The sequence below is a fragment of the Rhinolophus hipposideros genome (genome assembly GCF_964194185.1).
Source record: "Rhinolophus hipposideros genome assembly, chromosome: 2".
NCBI lineage: Eukaryota > Metazoa > Chordata > Mammalia > Chiroptera > Rhinolophidae > Rhinolophus > Rhinolophus hipposideros.
The window spans coordinates 58735210-58756477 of record NC_138048.1 but is presented as its reverse complement, the minus strand read 5'-3'; the positions used below and the strand labels follow the sequence as shown (position 1 = coordinate 58756477).

General features: G+C 37.4%; 1 protein-coding gene across 16 annotated transcripts in view; it reads left to right on the top strand.

Moving 5' to 3' along the window:
* The window catches only part of LPP (LIM domain containing preferred translocation partner in lipoma), a 639752-nt gene that overhangs the window by 150652 nt on the left and 467832 nt on the right, over window positions 1–21268 (top strand). For 11 of the 16 annotated variants that reach the window (XM_081077935.1, XM_081077930.1, XM_081077934.1 and 8 more), the window contains one exon: window positions 16439–16501. The exons of the other annotated variants lie outside the window; for them this stretch is intronic. The gene's annotated coding sequence lies outside the window, so the exon portion shown is untranslated. The remainder of the gene's footprint in view (window positions 1–16438; window positions 16502–21268) is intronic. 16 annotated transcript variants of the gene reach the window in all.

Sequence of the window (21268 nt, the reverse complement as noted above, 5' to 3'; positions counted from 1 at the left end):
AGTTTTTCCACTAATGCATTTTGTCTGTTCCACAGTCCAGTTCAGATACTATTCATTTAGGCATCATATCTGCTCAGTTTCATCCTCTTGGTAATCATTCCTCAGCCTTTCCTGTTTTTCATGATCTTGACACTTTTTAAGTTTATTGGGCAGGTATTTTGTAGAACATCCCTCAATTCGAATTTATCTGATGTTTTCTTATGAATTGCCAGGGATCGTGGATTTTTGGAAAGACCACCATTGAGTTGAAGCCCTTCTCATGGTTTCATATCAGGGAGTAGATGATATCAACATGATTTATTATTGCCGAGATGTTAACATTGCTGCTGATTAGTTTTGTTTTATTATGTTTTATCTAAAGACTACTTGTCTGGGACTATTAATACTCTGACACCTTTGCAAATTAGTGGTGGAAATCACTGAATAGTCTTCAAACTACCAGTCTCATTCTAATGGAAGGCCAAAACTCCTGAAACAGGTGGCTTCCACAGCTCAGTTAGAAAATATCCTTTGGACCTGAGGACCAAATTGGGGCTTTCTGCAATCTGTTTGCTACTCTTAACCATGGGGTCTGTCTGAGAGGAGAGTTGAGTGACTGCTAGTTTTGTGTATTTTTCACCCAGTGAAAAACACGAGGATTAGAGTCCACCTTGGAAACTAAATCACCAACAGAAAGGGCAACAGTAGGGAAAGCAGAAAGGAGTGAGAAATGGTCACTGCCCATCCTTCCAGATGACTTTGGGACATGATCCTTCCCCTTGATTAATATGGCGTAATGGATGTCAGCCATTATCATCCTCTCCTATCCTGGAGGAAGAAGTGATGGAGAGTGATGGGGACTCCTTTATTTTTGACAGAGGAACACAGTTTTCTATATCCATAGACCAATACCAGAAAAGGTGAAGAGTTTCTTATCTTTTTTTTTTTTTCTTTTTTTTCGGTAGCTTTATAAATTGATGTATTGCACATTTACTGAATTTTTATCTGCTCTGTATTATTCTCAGAGGGTGCACAGTGGGATTGTGAAGAGGAAGTATTGGTGACTAGGGTTGGAAAATGAACCTTGGTTCAAGCCACAAAAGATTTGAGGGTAGCATCTTAGGTCCTGTACACGATGATATCAGTATACCAGTAGGGAGAGTGGCTATGTTACCATTTTGTTTGTAGTAATCCTTGAACCTGTTTGGTTTTCCTAATCCTTACATATGGGATGGAGCCATTTTCCCTCGCTGGCATTTGAAACCACAGTGTCCTATAATCTCTTGGTCTTGAGATACAGGTTTGAGAGAAATAATTGTGGAAATCCATGTAATTTGATTGCTATGGTAAACTTGTCTCTTTCTCCAACAAATGTTTCACTTTGTTCAGTTACTGGTAGGTGAAGGTTGAGGACAGGTTGGAGATGTGTTGTCCAATATGGTAACCACTAACCAATGGTTCAAGGTGGCCATTGAACACTTGAAATGTGGTAGTGTCACATGATGGAAGGGAAATATTTTGCATATATTTGTAAAATAAACTTTTTTTGCTCTTCTTTTTAAGTTTGGTGACTAGAAAATTTAAAATGGCATATGTGGATCACATTATATTTCTACAGGACAATGGTTAGAGCCTGGGGAAAATATGGAGCACAATAAATTGACCCTGTGTTTTCCTCTGAGTTCTATTAATTTGACATTAGGAGAAAAGCTTCAATAGTCATAATTTTCATTAAAAAAAAAGTCTGATTCAGAAGAATTGGCTCATTTTACATTATTGCTTGGACTGGAGAAGAATCTGACATTTGGTATTTTCATAATTGAGAACATAACTTGCTGACTTAAAAAAAAAAAAAAATCACAACATTTTGTGCTTGGACTTAGGTACCAGACTCTGAGCTCTTTGAAAATATGTGTTGTGTCCTTTTCTTTTTCTACCATTCTTTCCCCCCAAACCACACACTAACTAGCACATAGAAGGTGGTTAACTGGCATTTGTTTAGAAACAAAATAACTTTTAAAAGAGAGAAAGCTTGTGAAGCTACCCAAAATTTATGGTTAGAAGAGAGAAATGCCACCTTTATAAAGCAACCCTTTTTCTTAAGTCAGCTACCAAATGTAAAGAACATCGATCCAAGTGTTTATTTACTTCTTGATTTAATTACCATTCTCATCAGGTGTCCCTGTCAGCTCTGCTTATGATAAAGAATCTTTTCAAAATGCTTAACCTCACCACCCCTCTAGGTAAAGGGAGATAGAAATGGATGCTGCTTGCACATATTAATTCCCACTTTGTTCAGATAATATATCTAATGACCTGAAGACTGGATTCTTAGTTTTCCTTTTGTTTGATCCTTTCCAACATCTACCTATACTATAGAGGGTATGGGAGTAATAATGAAAAGATGAGTTTAAGCTTAGTTATATTAACTTTTCATTTGGATTTTTTTATTTTATATACTTCATAATGATCCAGAGCCTCTGTGAACATGTGACTGTATTACAGGCCCTCAGTCTTCTGTTACTTCTGCTGCTCTGATTCTTCTTTCTTCAGTACATGCCCCGGGGCAGGGTGAGGGAGCAGGTTTTGTGTAATGTTGCTATTTGTTCAGAACCCTGTGCTAAGAAATTCAAGAGCCTTTATGATTCCATGTTAGGCATGGTGCAGACTCTAACTGATCCCTAAATCCAGCTATTATTAAGAACGTGTTGCCTTCATCAGAGGCAAGCCTTATGGCATCTACAATGGTTTTGTCACTTAGTATTCCTAGAAAAGGCATTTTGAAACAGGTTTTTGATTATTACAGCCTTATTTATGAGGAATATTTGAAGCTTTGAATTTTCTGCAGAACAGAATGGAAGATCGTGGAAACTCTTGGAAGTGTGTACAGGACAGCTGTAATAAGTAGAAAAAGGGTTGGCTTTGTAGTCAGAAGATCTGTGTTTACTTCCTGGCTCTCCTATTTGCCAGTTGTTGGATTTCAGACAACATATCATCTCTGAGCATTCATTCCTTCATTTGCCCAAATTGGACAATATCTATTTCATAGGTTGTCATATGTTAATGTAAATTGAGTACCTGTTTTAGGGACCAGTACTTAGGTTTTATAAACACTAAACAAACTCGTTTTCTCACATATCCCTTGTGAATTTGCTGGTGATAGATCAACAGCCATCTTCTGTCTTCATTTTGGAAGTGGGAGAGGAGGGCATTGGGGTGATTGTGTGGTAAAATCCACTTTAATTCTAGCTGAGAAAAAGAACAGGGAAAATGTGGTAAGCAATTGCTTCTAAAATGCTCGGGCTAAAAGCACTTGATGGATTTGTGCTGGCTTCCCGGTAGACTCATCTCTGTACTGCCCGCATAGCACAATTAATAGTTATTACTCAAGAAGGAACAAATAAAAAAAAAAGAGCAGGCATAAAAACATCCTTTTATCTTTCTGATGATGGTCCTTTTTGTCAGGTCCGTGGAGCCATACCTGTGAATCATCCTGGGAAAGCACAGTGTGGGTGACTAGAAGGAAGATCTTGTGGCTCATTTCTTACCCACTTCCTGGGCTGGGGAAACGTGTAAGCTCATCTTTCTTACCTACTGATGCCTTGTCAATATCCACTACCGTTCACCATGCATCTTCACAAACGAGGGCCTCTTTCTCACATCCTCACTCTAAATACATCACTGTGTAGAGAGCCAGTTACTCTCTGGGAAGAAAAAAGTATAAAGAGTATAAAGAAAAAGCAGAGTAAAGTTAAGAGGGTAGGCATGGGGCTGTAAAGAACATGGGAGTAGATATGACTCTGAGCATGAGCATAGAAACATCATGTTTGTTTTGTGAGGGTATGAAATGAGTCACAATTCTGCTACAGACCTGCCACGTGGCCTTAGGGACTTCACTCCTGTGCTCCTAGAGTCCATGGATCAAGTTTTGCCACTTGGAAAAGCTTAGTCAGGTTTCTGAAGGGAACCCTGATTTTGAGGATGAATGCCCTAAGTGGGCAGTTAATTCGATAGATGCAACTTCTTAGGCAGAATGGAGATGATGGTCATTGATTTTAGGGTCCATTCCTGGGTTTGCATCCAGTGAAGCAGGAGTGTTTTTGGATGAGCTACATAATGTCTCTGAATATTAGTTTTGTCATCTGTGAAATAGGAATAGGATTATTGTCGGAATTGTAGATAGTATATGTTGTAATGTACCTGGTACAGAATAAGTTCTCAATAAACGATTGGCGTTGTTGTTGTTATTATTATCTGTAACCACAATCATTTCCTTTGCCTTGTCTTATAGGTATAAACCATCACTACAGGAAATATGACTTGTGAAAGTGCTTTGCATTAGATACATAGAAACGATCTGGAGATTAAGTAATGTCATTAAAGAAAACTTGGAATCGATTCCACCATCTTCTTTTTTATTTTCACTAATGGATTATTTGTCCTCAACTCTTAACCATAGTTTTTTTCTTTTTTTTTTTCCCTACATCTTTTGGATTTCCTTCCTTTCACCTATTACCAACCTAAAGCCAAGCTCTTGTTGCCTCCTGCTCTATTGGTGTTCCTGCCTCCAGACTCTCCTACACCACTGGTTCTTAAAGTGTGACTCACGGAGCAGTAGGGTCACTGTCAACCCTCACAGCTTGCTAGAAATGCAGCATCATGCCCCCCTCAGACCTGCTGAATCATGGGGCATGTTTCCCATCATGCTGTGGGCCTTCGTCTAACTCATTTTGCTACCACCCTTGCTCAGAGACCATGCTTGGCCAGTGAGTGTGTGTTCTGCCTCCAGAATATTTCCTGATTGTGATTGCTCTCATCAGCTCTTTTGCAAGAGGTGGTCGAGAGGGTAAGTATGGGGCTGTGTAAGGCAAATGCAGTAGGAGTATAGTGACTCAATCCAAGTCATCATGCCTTACCTTAACTTGGCAATAGAGTTCTGAAATGGGCTCTATATTTTTATGCTTTCTCCTTGTGGCCCTTCATACCACAAGGAAAGATCTAAAATTGTTAGTTGGATCATATCACACCCTCACCATACAGTGGTTTTCCAGGTATCTTGAAACATTTGAAAGACTCTTTAGTGGCCTGCAAGGCTCTGATATATAGACCGTGTCTTCTCCTTTATCTCTCACCCCTAACCACTTCATTCAGTAAGCTACAGGCCAGTATGGCCTTCCTTTTGTCCTGTGTATAAACCAAGTTTATTACCACCTGACTTTCCTTTGATTCTATATATGGCTGGCTTGGACTCATCATCCAAGGCTCAGTACAGATGTCATGTCAGAGAGATCTTCCTTAATCTGTAGCTAAAGTAGCACAGATTAAAGTAGCACCTCTCGCCTTCTTATCACCTTTTCCCTTTATCTTGTTTTATATTTTATGCAATATTTGTGGTTTTCTGAAAGCATGGTTAGTATATCTTTGTTGACCTTATATACATTGCAAACTATTTGTCTGAGAGATATCTTAGTTACAATGATGATGAAGATTTGCTAGGTGCTTACTCTGTACTAGGCACTGTATAGGGTCACATCTAATGGGCCAGTTCAGTGGGATTATTTCATTCTTTTTAATGGAGTATTTTTTTTAATTCAAGTTTATTGGGGTGACAATGGCTAGTAAAGTTACATAGATTTCAGGTGTACAATTCTGTATTACATCACCTATAAATCCCATTGTGTGTTCACTACCCAGAGTCAGTTCTCCTTCCATCACCATATATTTGATCCCCTTTACCCTCATATACGACCCCCTTCCCGCCTTACCCTCTGTAATGGATTATTAATTTGTATCTTTGTCTTCCTCATGTCTGAGGATGTCAACTCCCTAACGGTGAGGACCATGTTGCCACTATATTCCTAGCTTGTAGAAAATTGCCTGGCATGGGAAAGGTGCTCACTTAGGAAGTGGTTGTTTAGGGAATGAATGGATCCTAGAAGTTTATCATTTGAGAACAGTTCTACATGGAAGGAAAGAACAAAGAGTTTCTCTCATCCCTTATTCCAGATATGTTCCAGGAGAACATAACCTTAAGTTCATCTTTTTTAGTCTAAGGGAGAGAGCAAGCTTTGGAATCTGATTAAGGATTTGGAATCTGCTCTAGTGACCATCGAGCAGATGCAGACTGGGACCCATCTGGGAGAGAGGTTTTTGAGTGGCACCTGAATGTGAACAAGTCCTTTCAAAAGCCTTAAGTTTGGCATTTGGTGTGATTGAAAATACAAGGCCTTCCGATTTTACGTTCTCTTGCGCACGTTGTCGATGTGCATATGTGAACCTTTTATTATCATGAAGTTAGCCGGCAGTAACCATGGTGAGTAGACCTATCACACAGCATTTTTCTGAGTCAGTTTAAAATGCTGACAATTAAATATACCGTACTCTTTTAAGCAATCCATCAGTCTCCCTTGTTGTCATGGTGACCGGAGTATATTTAGAAATGTGACAAGTACACTGAGTTCAATTGCACTTTTGCCAAAACATAGTTTTGCAGCTAAAATTGAATTTCCTGATTGAAGATCCAAGTGCTGTTAAGGGGGCATGATCATTTCTATACATTATTCTGGAAGTATAACTTAAATCATTCTATTAAATCAGAGTAAAATTCTTACCAGGATAGTAAGATATTGACATTTGAGGTGGTTTTACTTAGAGTTGATGAAATAACGTGAAGTAAAAGTGACATGTTTTTTCCTTTAAAAATGAAATTGGGTCTTACCAGTATAACTAGTTTAATGATTAATTCCTCTGTATCTTTATAAAGAAGTTGTAGGTAAGTGTGCATGCATGTATTCCTCCAGATTATATTATGTTTAATCTAAGTAAATTTATCAAGGACCCCCTCTCCCACTTGTAATCTATTCTTAAAAATTTGAGGACTTTTTTTTTTGTTCGTTTGGTTTTTTGGTCGAACCTTGGATTGACAAGCATCCTTAAGTTTTCCCCAACCTCATCCTTCTGGGTTTTAAATTAAATGGAGTAAAGAAGTAAAATGAACACAACTGTTTGTGCAAAGAAAGGAAAAGTAAAAGTCTTCTCTCTTGTCTAATAAAGAAGTTGGTTTGAATCCTCACTTTTCTGTGGTCCTTTGTCTTGTCACCACAGTGCTGAGAATGATGTTGAGTAGGAACTGCTTGCTTATTTGACCATAGAAAGTTTAGGAATTTATGCAGTGGCTGGGTCATTATTACAACCCTGATTTCATTCCTGGCCAAAGACAGATAATCTGCCCTTGAGGTGAGAAACAGGTACGCCGGGATATTTTCGCTTCTCTATTTTTATGGAGCTAAATGCTTTAGCATCTGGGATAGATTTTGAACCTTTAATAAAATGGTTAAACTGGCTTTATTTCTTTCACGTATATTGCAAACGATGATAAGAGACATCCTAGTTATAAAAACAATGAATAAGGTTTACTGAGTTTTTATTACATGCTAAGCACTGTGTATCGGGAGCTCTTTAATGGATCATTTCTCTGGAGCTACACATTAATCTTATGATGTAGCTTCTATTGTCATTCTCATTTTATATGAAAGAAACTGGTTTAGAGAGATTTTGTATCTTGACCAAGAGTACACCTCAGTTAGTAGTAGAGACTAGATTCTGATCCAGATGGCCTAAGTATTAGTGCCTGCCCCATAGAAGACACACAATAAGTATTTGTTGACTAGCTAATGGCCTGCTCCAGGGTAAAGTCATACAGATGTTTCAGTGTTTCCCAATTCTCACTGAAGTGGCAGCTACATAAAGATAAACAGGTAGCAGGATTTGAAAGTAGAGCACAGTCACTCTGTGTCTTCCCTATTTGTTTAGAACCAAAGGACAGTAGTACTAAACAGCAAAGGAGCATACATACGAGTAAATCCCATCTAGCCCGGCGGTTCGGTCTCAGGACCTCTTTACACTCTTAAATATGAGTTTTTGTTCATGTGAGTTATAGCTAGTGACACTTATCTTGTTAGAAATTAAAGCAAATAAAAACACATTTTTAAATGCAAAACATTTATATAAAAACAAAACAAAACAAAGCAAAAAAAAAAAAGTCAGTGAGAAAAGTGGCGACGGGATTCTGACTTCTAATTTCGATTTGTTGTGATATGTGTTTTGATTAGTTTGTGAAAAACATCCAGAAAAAGATTTCCAGAAAGGATGGAAAACAAAGGAAAAGGGAGGTAATTGTGGATTTTCTTCTTTGACACTACACCAAAACTTGACAAGTGGCAGTTTTCTAAAGTTCAGTTATAACGTGAAATCTGTAATCAGTAAACTTTTTTTATGAAACTGTTATATTAAAATCCATTGGTCTAGTTATCACTTTGAATGGATTTTGTAACATTTTCATTGGTTAAAAAATATTAGTTCACCGAGTTATGTTGATCTTCCAAATGTTGACGTTTTATTCTATAACATAAAAAAATACATATATCATTGATATTACTACTAATTTCATCAAGAACACATTTTAAGTATTAGGAGGATATCACATATATAATAGCAGATACAAGATTTTCAAAATTCTAATTTTCACTTTAAAACTTTTATCGTTGGCAACAAAGACTGTTAGTTGTTTTTCTTGAAATAGTAGTTTCTCTTGGTTTATTTTTGAGAAAATATCCAGCAAAACCCATCTGAATGACTGTAGTTTGTCAGTCATTCTTTCAAATAAAAATGGTGTTCCATTCAAAGAGCTGATAGTTCAGCTTTTAATTCAAACAATCACACAAGTACATTTCTTGGAAACAACCATTGCAGTTTGGGATTCAGCAGAAGTGCTTATGCATACTTACTATTTCATCACAGAATATTTAAAAAGATATGTATTCAAGGACTGAGATTTAATGATTTTTAATGTATTAAGGGCAGTCTTAAGTGAAACTGCCTTTTCCTTCTCTTTACTATGGGTGTCTGGTGGTGATAAGTACAATCACTATCAATACATTTCAGTGCTACTACCTTGATACAAGTTAAAACTCTAGCCATTTTTGCCTACTATTGATTTCTCACCATTGGTGCAAATGTCAACACACTGAAAAAGGCTCATCACATCTTAGTAGTATTATGAACTTGCAGACCTTTGAAAAGGTCTAGAGGCCCCGCTATATGTTTGTGGACATTGAGAGCTACTGATCTAATCCATACTTTCATTTTATAGGAGAGGAGAGCTGGAAAAGACCTACCCAACACAGCAGCACTAGTTAGTGGCAGCACTGGAACAAAAACCATTATTAATGTATTTCTCTCTCTCTCTCTCTCTCTCTCTCTCTCTCTCTCTCTCTCTGTCTCTGTCTCTCCCCCTCCTCCTCCCTCCCTCCCTCCCTTTTTATTTCGGGTTTTAGTTTCAAGAATTTCAAGGTAGATGTTTCTGAACTTCTTTCATGAATATGGTGATGCTAAATACATTTAATTATTGAACTTATTTGGAAAGTTTTCCATATTTTTTGTGTATTAAACCCTTTGCATATTTTCCCTACTCTGCACTCACCACTGCTCTGTGCTTTTCAGTAGTAACCACTGCTGCCTTTTAAAACAGAACATGCTTTGTCTTAGCCAAGGTGGAGAAATTGAAGGAGGAGTTGACTGCTTTTTCATTTTTCTGTTTAGAATTCCAATGGGAAAAAAGAATCAGTGAGTTTGAGTTCAAGCAGCCACTTCCTTCTTCACCTAGATTAGTTAAAAGTTACAGGAAGGGAAATTGTACACACAACCATTATCTTTCATATCACTACTAGTTATCTTATTGGACAACCCTCCCGCACTGCCACCACCAAAATAAAGCTTCTCTTTTTCCTTCCCTGTGGGGAGGGAGAGAGCTTACCTAATAAAATTTACTCTTAACTTTGCCTTTGCTTATGTTATATTTTATGGGATTTGTTTTCTTTAGTAAATACTGGTCAGACTGTGAAATCATAATGAAGAATGCTGAGAAAGGCAATAGAACTGGATCCACGTAATATATTTTCTCTTTAACATCTCTCTCTTGTATTAGAGTAGCTATTTGCGGGGTTGGGTCTTGAGAGAGGTTGCAGTCTATGGAAATGAGCAAATCTGGAAAACTTTGAAAGTAGGCTTACAGGCTCTGAAATGTATTGTTGTCTCATTTTCAAATAAGTTAGATGTTCTTTTGCAAGATCTCCTTTTTTTTCCTATTTCTCACCCAACATTTGATTGCTTTCCCTTACCTATGAGCTTTTTGAGTTAAACTCTTGTTTTCTGACATTCTTCTGATTCTTTCTCCATGTCGGTCTTGGTTACCCAAAAGTAGAATCAGGTTTTACCTTTGGTCACCCCTATACATTAGCTCTTCCCTAAACCTAGACCTTCAGTGACTTCCTTTTCTTTCCACAAATCTGATATTTCCTGCCTAGGTACTTGAGTACCATTCTTTTTTTTTACTTTCTTCTTAGGTTTCTAGTTATGATGTTTCCTTGCTGTTTATTAGGCCCAAATTGCCTACCAAGAGTTCTGTTCTAACTCTTCAAAAATGTGTTTTTGCCTCCTCGTCTGAGTTTCCTGGAGCATGGGGACAGGCCTCTGCTTGGCACGTTGTAGGCCCTCCATCGATGTATTGAGCGAATGTTATGGTTATCCAGCGGTTTCTTCTTCAAAATGCATTCTTTAAATGTTTGTCTAGAGAGCTGAGCTGTTGTTTAATCTCTTCGTATTCGGCATCTAAATCTCTGAAACACACAAGCGCAGTGGTCCATCTTTTAATGCAGGGTCCCTCCCACTGCCAGAATGTGACACATGCCTTCCCTGACAGATGGCCGTTTAACCTGTACCTGAACATTTCCAGTTCTTTGTGTGGCAGTTTCTTCTCTGGCTGGACAGCGTCATCTGCAAAGTTTTCCTTTGCATTGCTCTGAAGCTGGAGTTCCCATAGTCTCAACCCTAGTAGTTTGGACATTGAATATTTTTGCAAAAATACAGTGTGGCTTGTCCATGACACAGCCTCAGGTACTCGGAGATAGCTTTAATTCCCCCATCCCTTTCCTCCTTCAGTCTTTTTCTTACTACTTACATCCCAGGACTTCAAAAGGTTTGCATGTTCATATTTTTTATGCTTTCCCTATTTCCACATCACTCTCTAGATTGCCATCCAACTCTAAAGCTCTTGTTCAAGCCCACTGTTTTCCCTGTTAGATACTGGGAAGAGGGTAAGTTTCTGGATCTAAAGGCTGCATTGCAGATACTAGTATCATAACTTATTTTGTGTGTGACCTTGATAAGATTATTTAATCTTTCTAAGCCTTGGTTTACTTAATGCAAAATGGATATAATAATATTGTCTAAGAGTATTTTTAAGGATTAAGGTATATAAAATTCTTAGCTCAGTTACAGAAAAATAGTGTGTTTAGTATTACTTTGATTTTGATTAACTCTTTAGTTTTTTTTTTTTTTATCTATCCAATGAGTTTTCTTTTTCACACACACAACTTGGTTTTTAGAATTCATTTTTTGATTTCTCCCTCCTTTCTCTCTTTTTCTCTCCCTTTTGGATTTTATTCATACCCATAATCTTAAAAAATACTATTATCTCTAGATTTATTTTTCCTTTTATTTTGTAACTTTGTATCTAGACCTTAACATAGTTTTCTTGATACTTATCTCTACATACGTTTTCTCAACTCCTGCCTACATTTCTATTCATAACTCCAGTCTTTATAGTTCTTTATGTGAAAAACATTTTTTAATAAGTTTAATGAGTTAAGTATGAATGGGTCATTGCAGGTTACTTAACTCCCTGCTGAACCCCTCACTCAGTACCTTTTATAATCATTTAGTTGAACAATATATGTTTGAAGTTAAATGTTCAATTAATTTCAATCCAATTAACATTTACTAAGCATTTCTTATATGGCAAGCATTGAGCTAAATGCTCTTGGAATTACACAGAATGCTTTTTTCATTTGTTCATGCATTCATTTGATTAACATTTTCTTGAGTACCTACTAAGGACCAGATTCTGGATTTGGATTTGGGATTCAAGAAACTGAGTTAAACAAGGTTTCTCTCTTCAAGGAACACAAACAAAAGTCCTAAGACAGTGTGATGATTTTAGTGGTCTAGATATGGAACCAGTCCTTAAGGTAGTCTTCAGAAAGGCTGCTTCACCAAATATTTCTGGGTCAGGAAAAGCTTCACAGCAGGGGAGACACTGAAAAGTTAATTAAGTAGGAGCTCAGAGTCTACTGGAAAAATAAGACCCATATTAATATTTGGTAACATTTAACTGTAAAGCCAAATTTGTGAGAACCAACTTATAAATTCCGTTTGTTACCCTAGACTCCTCCTACCCCCTAACCCTAATTGCATGTATGTAACATTTTTTATTCTTCTGTTTAGGGGCCTTGGAATCAGTAGAATAACTGAAAGGTGTGATGATATTATAGACTCACTTTGGAAACTAATTATTGAATGAGTGCATGTACCCATATTCCAAAGTAGGAATAATAACATAGATGCACATAATAGTAATCTCACAATGGTAGGACAGGTTAGAAAGTCTTTCTCTAGCCTTCATTTCATTTACTTCTTATAGGACAGCTTAGTGCTTGTGGGTTACCTGAGTGTCTTAAGCACTGTTTCTGATAGATATTACCAGAAGAGTTGACACTGAATAATTATATATGGAGAATTTGCAAATAGTTTTTTCTCTCTTTATTCCACAGTAATCATGTTGTTCTGATTTTTAGATCACAAGATCAGTTCTGCTCATAACTGGATGTCTAGGAAAGAGTTCCTTTACTACCCTTTGCCTCAGCTTTGTCATTTGTCACATGGTAATATTGCTACTATTACTAGCAATAGCACCAATTTTACTTCACGGGGTTGAAAAGTAAAATCATTAATCTCTGTGAGAGCAATGTGTATAACTGGTCACAGTTGCAAATGCATAATGCACTGTTTGAGTGACTAGATTGCTAGCTACTGAAGGCAGGTGAGTTCAGCTTAATTGTTTTTTACCTGTTTCTCCAAACTTTCTGAGGTAGCTTCATGTTTTACTCTCATATGTTTACCCCTAAATGACTGCTGGCGAGTGCTGTATTGTTGATTGATTTTTAAAAATACTGCTGATATTTTTGCTTAGGATTTCTAAAACCTCTCATTTAATTTCTTGATTGTAAGATCCTGTGATAGAACCCTTATAAATATCACATGAAGAAGTTGAGCATTACCTTTAGGCCAAAGCAATTTACTTTTCAAAAATCTGATTAATTTCAACACAATCAGCCAGCATGTCAGGAGATCTTAGTGCCTCTGATAGATGCTGACAGGTGAGGAAATTAAAATCAGGGAGGGAAGCAATTAAATACTGGCAAACATTACTTTAATGAGACAACCAAATCATTCATAAGACATGGAATATGTTGTATTCTTGATAAGTATCTTAAGGTGGCGGGTGGGAGAGTGCATTTAAAAATGTTCTTCATACGGGTTTTGATGATGGCAATGGAGGACGTTCCATGTTTGTCATCGAATGCCTTGGCCTAATCTAACATTTCAATTGTTTTGGGGGACCGATGTCCTAATAATCATGCCTAAAATTATGGCATTGTTTAATTTAAGCAAATCTTAGTCTACGTAATCCTTTTATCACTACCTGCACCACCATGTAAAATTTGGTGCACAAGTCTAGGCAAAATAATTCCTGGCCTTTTCACAGTGGTTTACGGATAACCATGATCAAACCTCTGAAAAGAGACACAGAAAAATGTCTGTTTCATACAACTTCTTATTCAAAAGATTTGGGAATTACAGCGCTAAGAGCAGAACCCAGGCACTCCATCCTCGTGCAGATGTTCTTTTCAAGACAAGGCCTCCTATTCAGAAAGATCATTGAGGACCACAGGGGTAATCCCATTTTATGGGATTAGTGGGAGTTTTAACAGGCTCTGTCATATTTCCCATTTGTGTTGTAAAATATCTCGTATTAAGAGGCATCTTTACATTGGCCTTAGTGATTAGTTGGAAGTTTTGTTCATCATGCTCGCATCATCATCCTAGAGTAATGTTGCTTAAAAATTGTCCGAGAGTGCAGTGGTTGATTCAAAAGACACTGGTTTGTGAAAACTTGTTGAAACAGGCCTTTCTGCTTTTTAAATTTTTTTCATACCTTTTTCTTCTTTTCTGCCCCTCCCCCACGCCTTATTCCCCATTATTTTTCTTTCCACTCTCTCTTTTTTCTTTTCCTGGCTTCATTTGTTCGCTCTGTTTTCCCCAAAATACAGTTGAGATTATCAATTATTTTATATCGGTCCTAGTTAGGTTTGGTGAGTCTTGCTTTTTCATAGATTCTAATTAATAGGTTGACATTTTGTAAGTTAGAAGTTGATTATACAGGTTTATTTTTGGTTGAAATTGCTTCTGGAGATGAGAACATTTTTCTAGGGAGAGGATGGGCGATTTGACCAAGGATTCAGACCTGACTGGTTCTGGGTCAACAGGCATAAAATACAAAAGGCAGCCAAAGATAACTGGCTTCATTACCAAGACACTAGAGTGGGATTTGTCACTTGTCCCAGATGTCTTTATGGGTCTAGTGGAGAACTCAGGTGCATTAGGAAGTACTCAGGACTTACCAAAGGCACAGGACACTTCAGTCAGGTGAAGAGAGCTGGTGAACTTTATAGCTGGAAGACTTCAGCTTTTCTACTGCTTAAGATGAGACTTAATGATGAAGGCCCCTTTGCGAAAATTTAATAGTGCCAACTTCTGTTGTTTCTGTGGCTTGTGTTTTGAGAGCTAGCCAAGGATGTTGCATCTCTGAAACTTCACTGGGGAGAGCTGAAAAAGTGTTCATGGTAACCCTGTATGAAACACTCCTTCTGTGTCAGCTTAGTAATGTGTCTCTTTCTGGTTAGACCACAGATGTGAAGTCTTCTCTCTCTCTCCTTTCACTTGCGCGGAAAGCAGGACTGAATACTCACTGTGCTTTGGTGCCTTGACAATTGAATTTTATGTGGTGTATACTTGTTTTCCGTTTCCCTCCAAATAGAGCATGGGAGGCTGCATTATGTAATAGGAGGGTCCTTAATGGTTTTGGTGTCAAGATACAAGGTTACATTTTTATTTGTTCCATATTACCCTTTGAAGTTTGGTTTCCTTATTGGTAAAATTGGGTAAATAGGTCTCATTGGGGTTTTATTGAGCATGATTTGAGATAAAGTGATCATGCAATATTTTTCACACTATTAAGTATAATGTTTAAGGATGATTAATGTTTGGAATTTGGTGGCATGTGATAAGAATTTATTATATGGTATCTTATTAACCATGTTCTTCTATTCTTAATCTGATTTGAGTCCTATGTGAAAATGGAATATAGTGCTTAAACTTCCCAGAGGTCTTACATTTCTAAATAAATCCATCCATTGTATTAAATTTCTTTGTTGTAGTTCTGTTGGAAATGCCATCTCTCTGAACCTAAGGCATGATATGGGTACAAACTTTAAAAGGACTTGAGATTCACCCGAACGTCTTTCCTCTAAAGCAGTGCCTCTTGCTTTTGGTGGTTGAGGAGACACTTGATTTTTAAATTTTGAGGCATTGTCTTTTGGAACAGAAGTGCTTTTTATTGTTAGGTGAGGCCATGTGAGATTGATATGGATAAATATTGTGGTTTAAAACTTGGGGCACAAAATAATATGCAATCCAGAGATATTCTCTAGCATTGCATGCTTATAACATCAATGATCATATAAAAAAGGGCCCATAGGAAAAAAAAAAGTTACCATTTTCTATACCACCAGTGTCCATATCTACAGATACGAAATAATGGAGGAAAATCTTCCAAAAAGACTTTTCTGAGTTTTGGCTATGAGGTAGATATTATAATCTTCATTTACATACCGGGAAATTGACAGAGTTTCAGTAACTTGCCTAAGGCCATCAATAAGAGGAAGACAAGTCTGGCTCCAAATCCCATGTGTGTGTCCTACTTCCTCATGTCAGTCAAATAGCTAGTTGTATTTTATTATTCCCTCTTCCACCAAGCCTAGTGGGTCGAGTCAATCAGCTGTTTGTCTTTGTGTTTTCCTAATGTAATATCCTAGGAGAGAACACTCTTTCAGAGGATCCAAACTTGGGCTCTGCCGTGTATTGTGCTGTGTAGTCTTGGGCACGTTACTTACCTTTTCTGAACTGTAGTTCTCACATCTGTAAAATGAGGACAATAATACCCATTTCACATGGTATTTGTGAAGTTAATTGTGAGAAAAGATGTTAATTCCCTTCGAATTTTCTCTTTTCCTCTATGAGTTTCTGTTTTCTCACCTGTGAAGTGAATAGAATATTCTCTTCTTGCTTCTTCACTCCAGGTTTGCGTTGGCTGAAATGACATAGTGAATGTGAAAATGTTTTGCAAAACAAGATACCATTATATAGATATAAGTGCTTATGATTATTTCTAAATAAAAGTAGCTTAGTACCTAAGAATGATTTTTACCTACTTTATTCACAGACACTAGCATTGCAGTTTGCTGAACCCCGTGTCCGTTGACCATTCCAAAAGCTATCAGCTGAGGTAAGAGAGGATCGTCTTCATGTTTATGAAATGCTAATAGACATCTCAGCCAGTAATGTTCAAGGTTGATTTCACTCCCAACAGAAGAAACACAAAGGCATTTCATGAGCACCAAAACCTGAAAAATGGCCAAGACCAACTGGTGAATTGCCCTCTTTTTAAAGGTCTTTTGATTTAATTTTCCCTTTTAATTCTTACCCCTTAAGGTTTAACCAAAATCACAGAAATCTATGCCACATGGAAGATTCAGATTTAATAAGTTATTCAAGTGTCCAAACTACCCCATGTACTAGAATGTTCTCATCTGTTGTCTTCTTGTATCTCTACCCACTATGTGGCAGGAGGGCTTTCAGTTTCTTGGTCCTTGTTGATTGAGTGTGTTTCATTATAATGTGATGTCAGTGTTACCTGGCTCTGAAGGGGCCTAACTTAACTAGTCAGGTCCATCGTCATTGCTTAGCTGCCCCCCAAAAAAAACCTCAAAAAGACATAATCCAAGGCTACAACAACAACAACAACAACAACAGCAACAGAATTCTAAGAATAAGAAAATGAGTTAGTTTGAAACCCAGGACCCATAATATCTGCATGCCCCTCTCCTGGGGGACCATTGTGAAGGAGCATGGCGCCCTTCGCAAAAGAATACATTCTTCTTGAGTTTGTCGAGAAAATGGAGTCTGGGATGGGGGCGAGGGGAGAAATTGAAGGAAGCATGATAGTTACAAAATTTTTAAAATGTGAGTTTTCTTCTACAGCTAACCAGATGATGTGTGCAGTTAGCTCTGCTGTGTAATATGTCATCTTTTAGAAGTCTTAGGCAAAAAGAGGTGAAACAGACAATATGGGGTTCCTAATTGCAAGATCTGTAGAGTAACAACTTTGTGAAAGATTGGATATCCACATAAAGATAATGTAAACGTGTTCTGCTGAATATTTTGATAATTCCCTTGGTATGTTTTTTCCATGATTGTGAATTTGTAAACATGACTTTAGTTACACAGACCTTTGAAAGAATTGAAGTTTGTCGGTAGTGCCCCATATTTGTAGGAGTTAGAAATTTAGAATTAAGTGGAAATTATGGTATTACATTAATACAGTTTTCAAAGTTAATATTCACCATACACGTTACCTAAAAACACGTCATGTGCAAATAAGGTGGGTGATGCATGGACTGCAAAACTCCTCTATAATTAGATCAGATATAGTGGCCGCTGGTGGTGTTTAGATTTTATTCTCATGATTATAAAAGAAAGGGTTGTAAGAAAAGGTAGTTGCTAAAAATACAAGAATGACTCCTGCCCATCATTTGGTCCCTCTCTAGACCATAAAATGCCCCTGCAACAGTCTTTTTTCTAATGTATTTTATGTATTTTCATGGATAAATATATCAGAAAATAATGTACTGTAGACATGCAATATCACAGTTTTTTTTATAGCTTTGTTAAATAGAGTTCTAACTTGTTTATTTAGAAACTGCAATTATTATATTAACTTTTCTCCAAATGCTAATTGTTGAATATTAATAGAATAAGCTTTGAAAAGTGGTTAACTATGTTCCCATCTCCCTTTTCCACTGAAACCCACATTGAAACTACAAAGACAAGTTTGAGCAAGCCTTGAAAAGTCATGAAAAATTGCTCTTGAGAAAGAGGGATTCCCTACCGTATTTATCTATCTATCTACCTATCATCTATCTAGCCATCCTCTATACTTTGGAGTTGGGGGCTGGTGGGGAGGGAAGGATGAAAACTTCTCAAATAACCTTTAGAAGGTGGAGGTATAAATATTCTGGGGGAATGCTGTAGAATTTAAAATCATCTTGTGGTAGTAATTGATATCAATGGTAGTAATGAAAAAAGAATAGCAGTTTAAATAAATAATTAGACTTGACAGTAGATGAGTCAACAGGTTCCCACTTAATGAGTGCAATCATTGTTTTTCTCTGCTCTCAACGTTGATCCACTGACTGTGGTGTGTTCCCTGACCCATTTCCAAACCAAATCTATTTAAAGCTGCACTTCATGGAATTTGAAATGGTATACCCTGTTTACTATTTAGAGCTGATACCCAATGTTCTTTAATAGGCAAGATCTGTACTTGAACAAGAACAGTCTTCTGGCCTCCTGTAAACCGTTGATTATTCCTGTTTTCCACAAGGTGATTCATTAGCAAGGATGACTAATACCCAATTAATTCTCATGGACTTATCTATATTGGTAGAGTGAATTGTTTATTATAATTTGATGGAAGCAGCCCCTGGTCTACCTTAAATCAAATTAATCGGTTATTGTTTTCTGAGGTGGAGGCAGTAGTTATCAATTAAATTATTTCCTTAGTTGCCCTAGTTAAAATATCATTGTTTTGGGGAGTGAAGCATTATGCTTTATGTTATGTGTGAACCAGAAGTCATGACAATCTAATTCTAATTCCAGCTAAGGCTGTGCCACCTTCGGCAAGTCACTTTCCCTCTCCAGGATCCAATTCAGCATCTAACAATAGATGGAGTAGGACCAGTTGATCATGACATTACTTCTAGTCAAATGTCCTATTACCTGTGATTTTATTTCTTTCTCCTTCCTGGTGCCACTTTTCCAAAATCATAGGGAAGCCCTATGACTCTACTAGAGAACCTGTGTGAAACGTTATTCTTCTATTTAGCTTTCCATTCCCCCACATGCCAGAAGAACAGTTAGTGATTTGTATTGTATATACGTTCTGATTGGGCATTTTATGCATTGATCATCCCTTACCTCCAGCAATATCCAGTTTCTAGTTAGAAATGAAAAAAAAAAATCTGTCTTTTCCCATGTTTCTCTACTCCATTATCTGGGTCTCATTTTTAGAAGATCTGTTGAATTTATCCACTGGCAACATCAGTGGGGTCCTGTTCTATTGTTTGACTTTTCCAGGTTGAGTCATTGACCTGTAAGGAGAGGTCACAATCTCAGAGCCAGAGGAGAATTTAAGAATCAATCTAGACCAGTTCTCTTGTTTCAAAAGTGGAAATTTGGGGGTCAGGGAGGGAATCCAAATTTGTCTAAAGTATTAGTGGCAGATCCTGGATAAGAATTATTTCTTCTGACTCTACAGTTGTATCTCTATTTTAGGAGAGAAATCTTTCTATGAACTATCCTTTCTCAAGCCAATATTTAAAGGTCCATTGTCTTTCAGGCAAAACCAGTGTCAAGCCAGGGATGTGAGATGCCCTTACAACATAAATAGATTCTGGGCCTCTCCATTAATCCCATGGGGCAGTGGAATAGATTATGTTCATTGGCTTCTGCTCTCTGTGTTTGCTAGGAGAATATGGATTCCCCTGCAGTCCTTTCTGTAAAGATTACTTGACCCTGACATCACCACTGTTTCCTCCACCCGCCTCCTGCCCTTTTCTGATCCATTGAATTATGAGAAGCTGAGGATGAGCTCCTAGCTAGCTGTTTACTGTGACTCTTTGGGAACATTAATAAAGAGAAGGCAGATGAAGGATTAAGAAGCAAGAGCACAGGAGAGTAATAGCCTACACAGTGATATCTAGTTCAAGGCCTACAATTCCCAGTTGCTGTGCTACACAAGATTAATAGCAGCATCTCTCACTCTTTCAGACATTCTTTCTGCCTTGTTCTTGTGGGACTGGGCTGGGGCTGAGAAGCATCTGGAATGATCTTTGCCAAAACCAAACTCATGTTTTCATGACATTTCCAGGTCCAGAGAAGAGAGTAATTATTCATTAGTTAGAAGATAACTTAGAGGCCACTGGATCTAAACACTTATCTTGTTCCTCCTAATACTGAGATACAGAGCGTGGAAATCATTTTCTTGAATTTGAAGTTCAAATTCTGGCTCCAATTAATTTACTATAATTTCGATGAAGGGATGGTCTGCTTTTGAACCTCAGTTTTTCCATCTATGACATAGGAGGAGAAGGGGGGTGGAATAGCTGAAGGCAAAATTCTCCCAGCCCCGATTTTCATGAGTCTCTGATTTGCCCTAGGTACCATAGCAAGTTTGGAGCCGAACCCAGTCTTGAATTCAGACCCCCTTTCTCTGATTTGGAAGTTATCGTGATGACTTCCACTGCCCATATTTTCTAAACTATGTGTTTGCCTCTCTCATGTTTGCTTTCAATGAAATAAATGTTTTCTCTCTCAGTTGACAGGTCCCTTTCTGTCAAGGGACTGAACTAACACCATTGTTCTTTGTGTGTGTGTGTGTTTCATGTGTGCGTGCATGTGTGCATGTGTGTTTGGGAATAGGGGAGAGGATTATAGAATATTTGGAAACCCATATTTTAATCTATGAATTAATTAGAAAATGCACATGCGCATAGCATGTGTATAATTTCAGGAATTTTGTAGACTTCCTGAAGACCATACATAGGTTCTAAGTTAGGAAAAAGATGATTTTTAGTGTGGGAAGTCAGAGCTGACATTTGGGTATCATACATTACCATTGCTGTGGGATTTTTCCCCACAGTTTACCTATTTTTCTACTCTGGGTGTCACCTTATTTATGAACATGATTGGACTTTTATGTGTCAAACTGTGATGTTTTAATTCTAAAACTCCTATTCTGCTCGCTTCATTTATTCATTCATCCTCTCTCTCAAATTACTTATAACATAGAATCTGCTGAATTCTATGATAGCCATTTTAATACATTATTTCATTTAATCTTATAAAAGAGAAAAATATTTTTTCCCATTTTTCACATGAAGCAACTGAGTTCAGAGAGGTTAAGTTACTTTGACCAAAGTCATATAGCTAATAA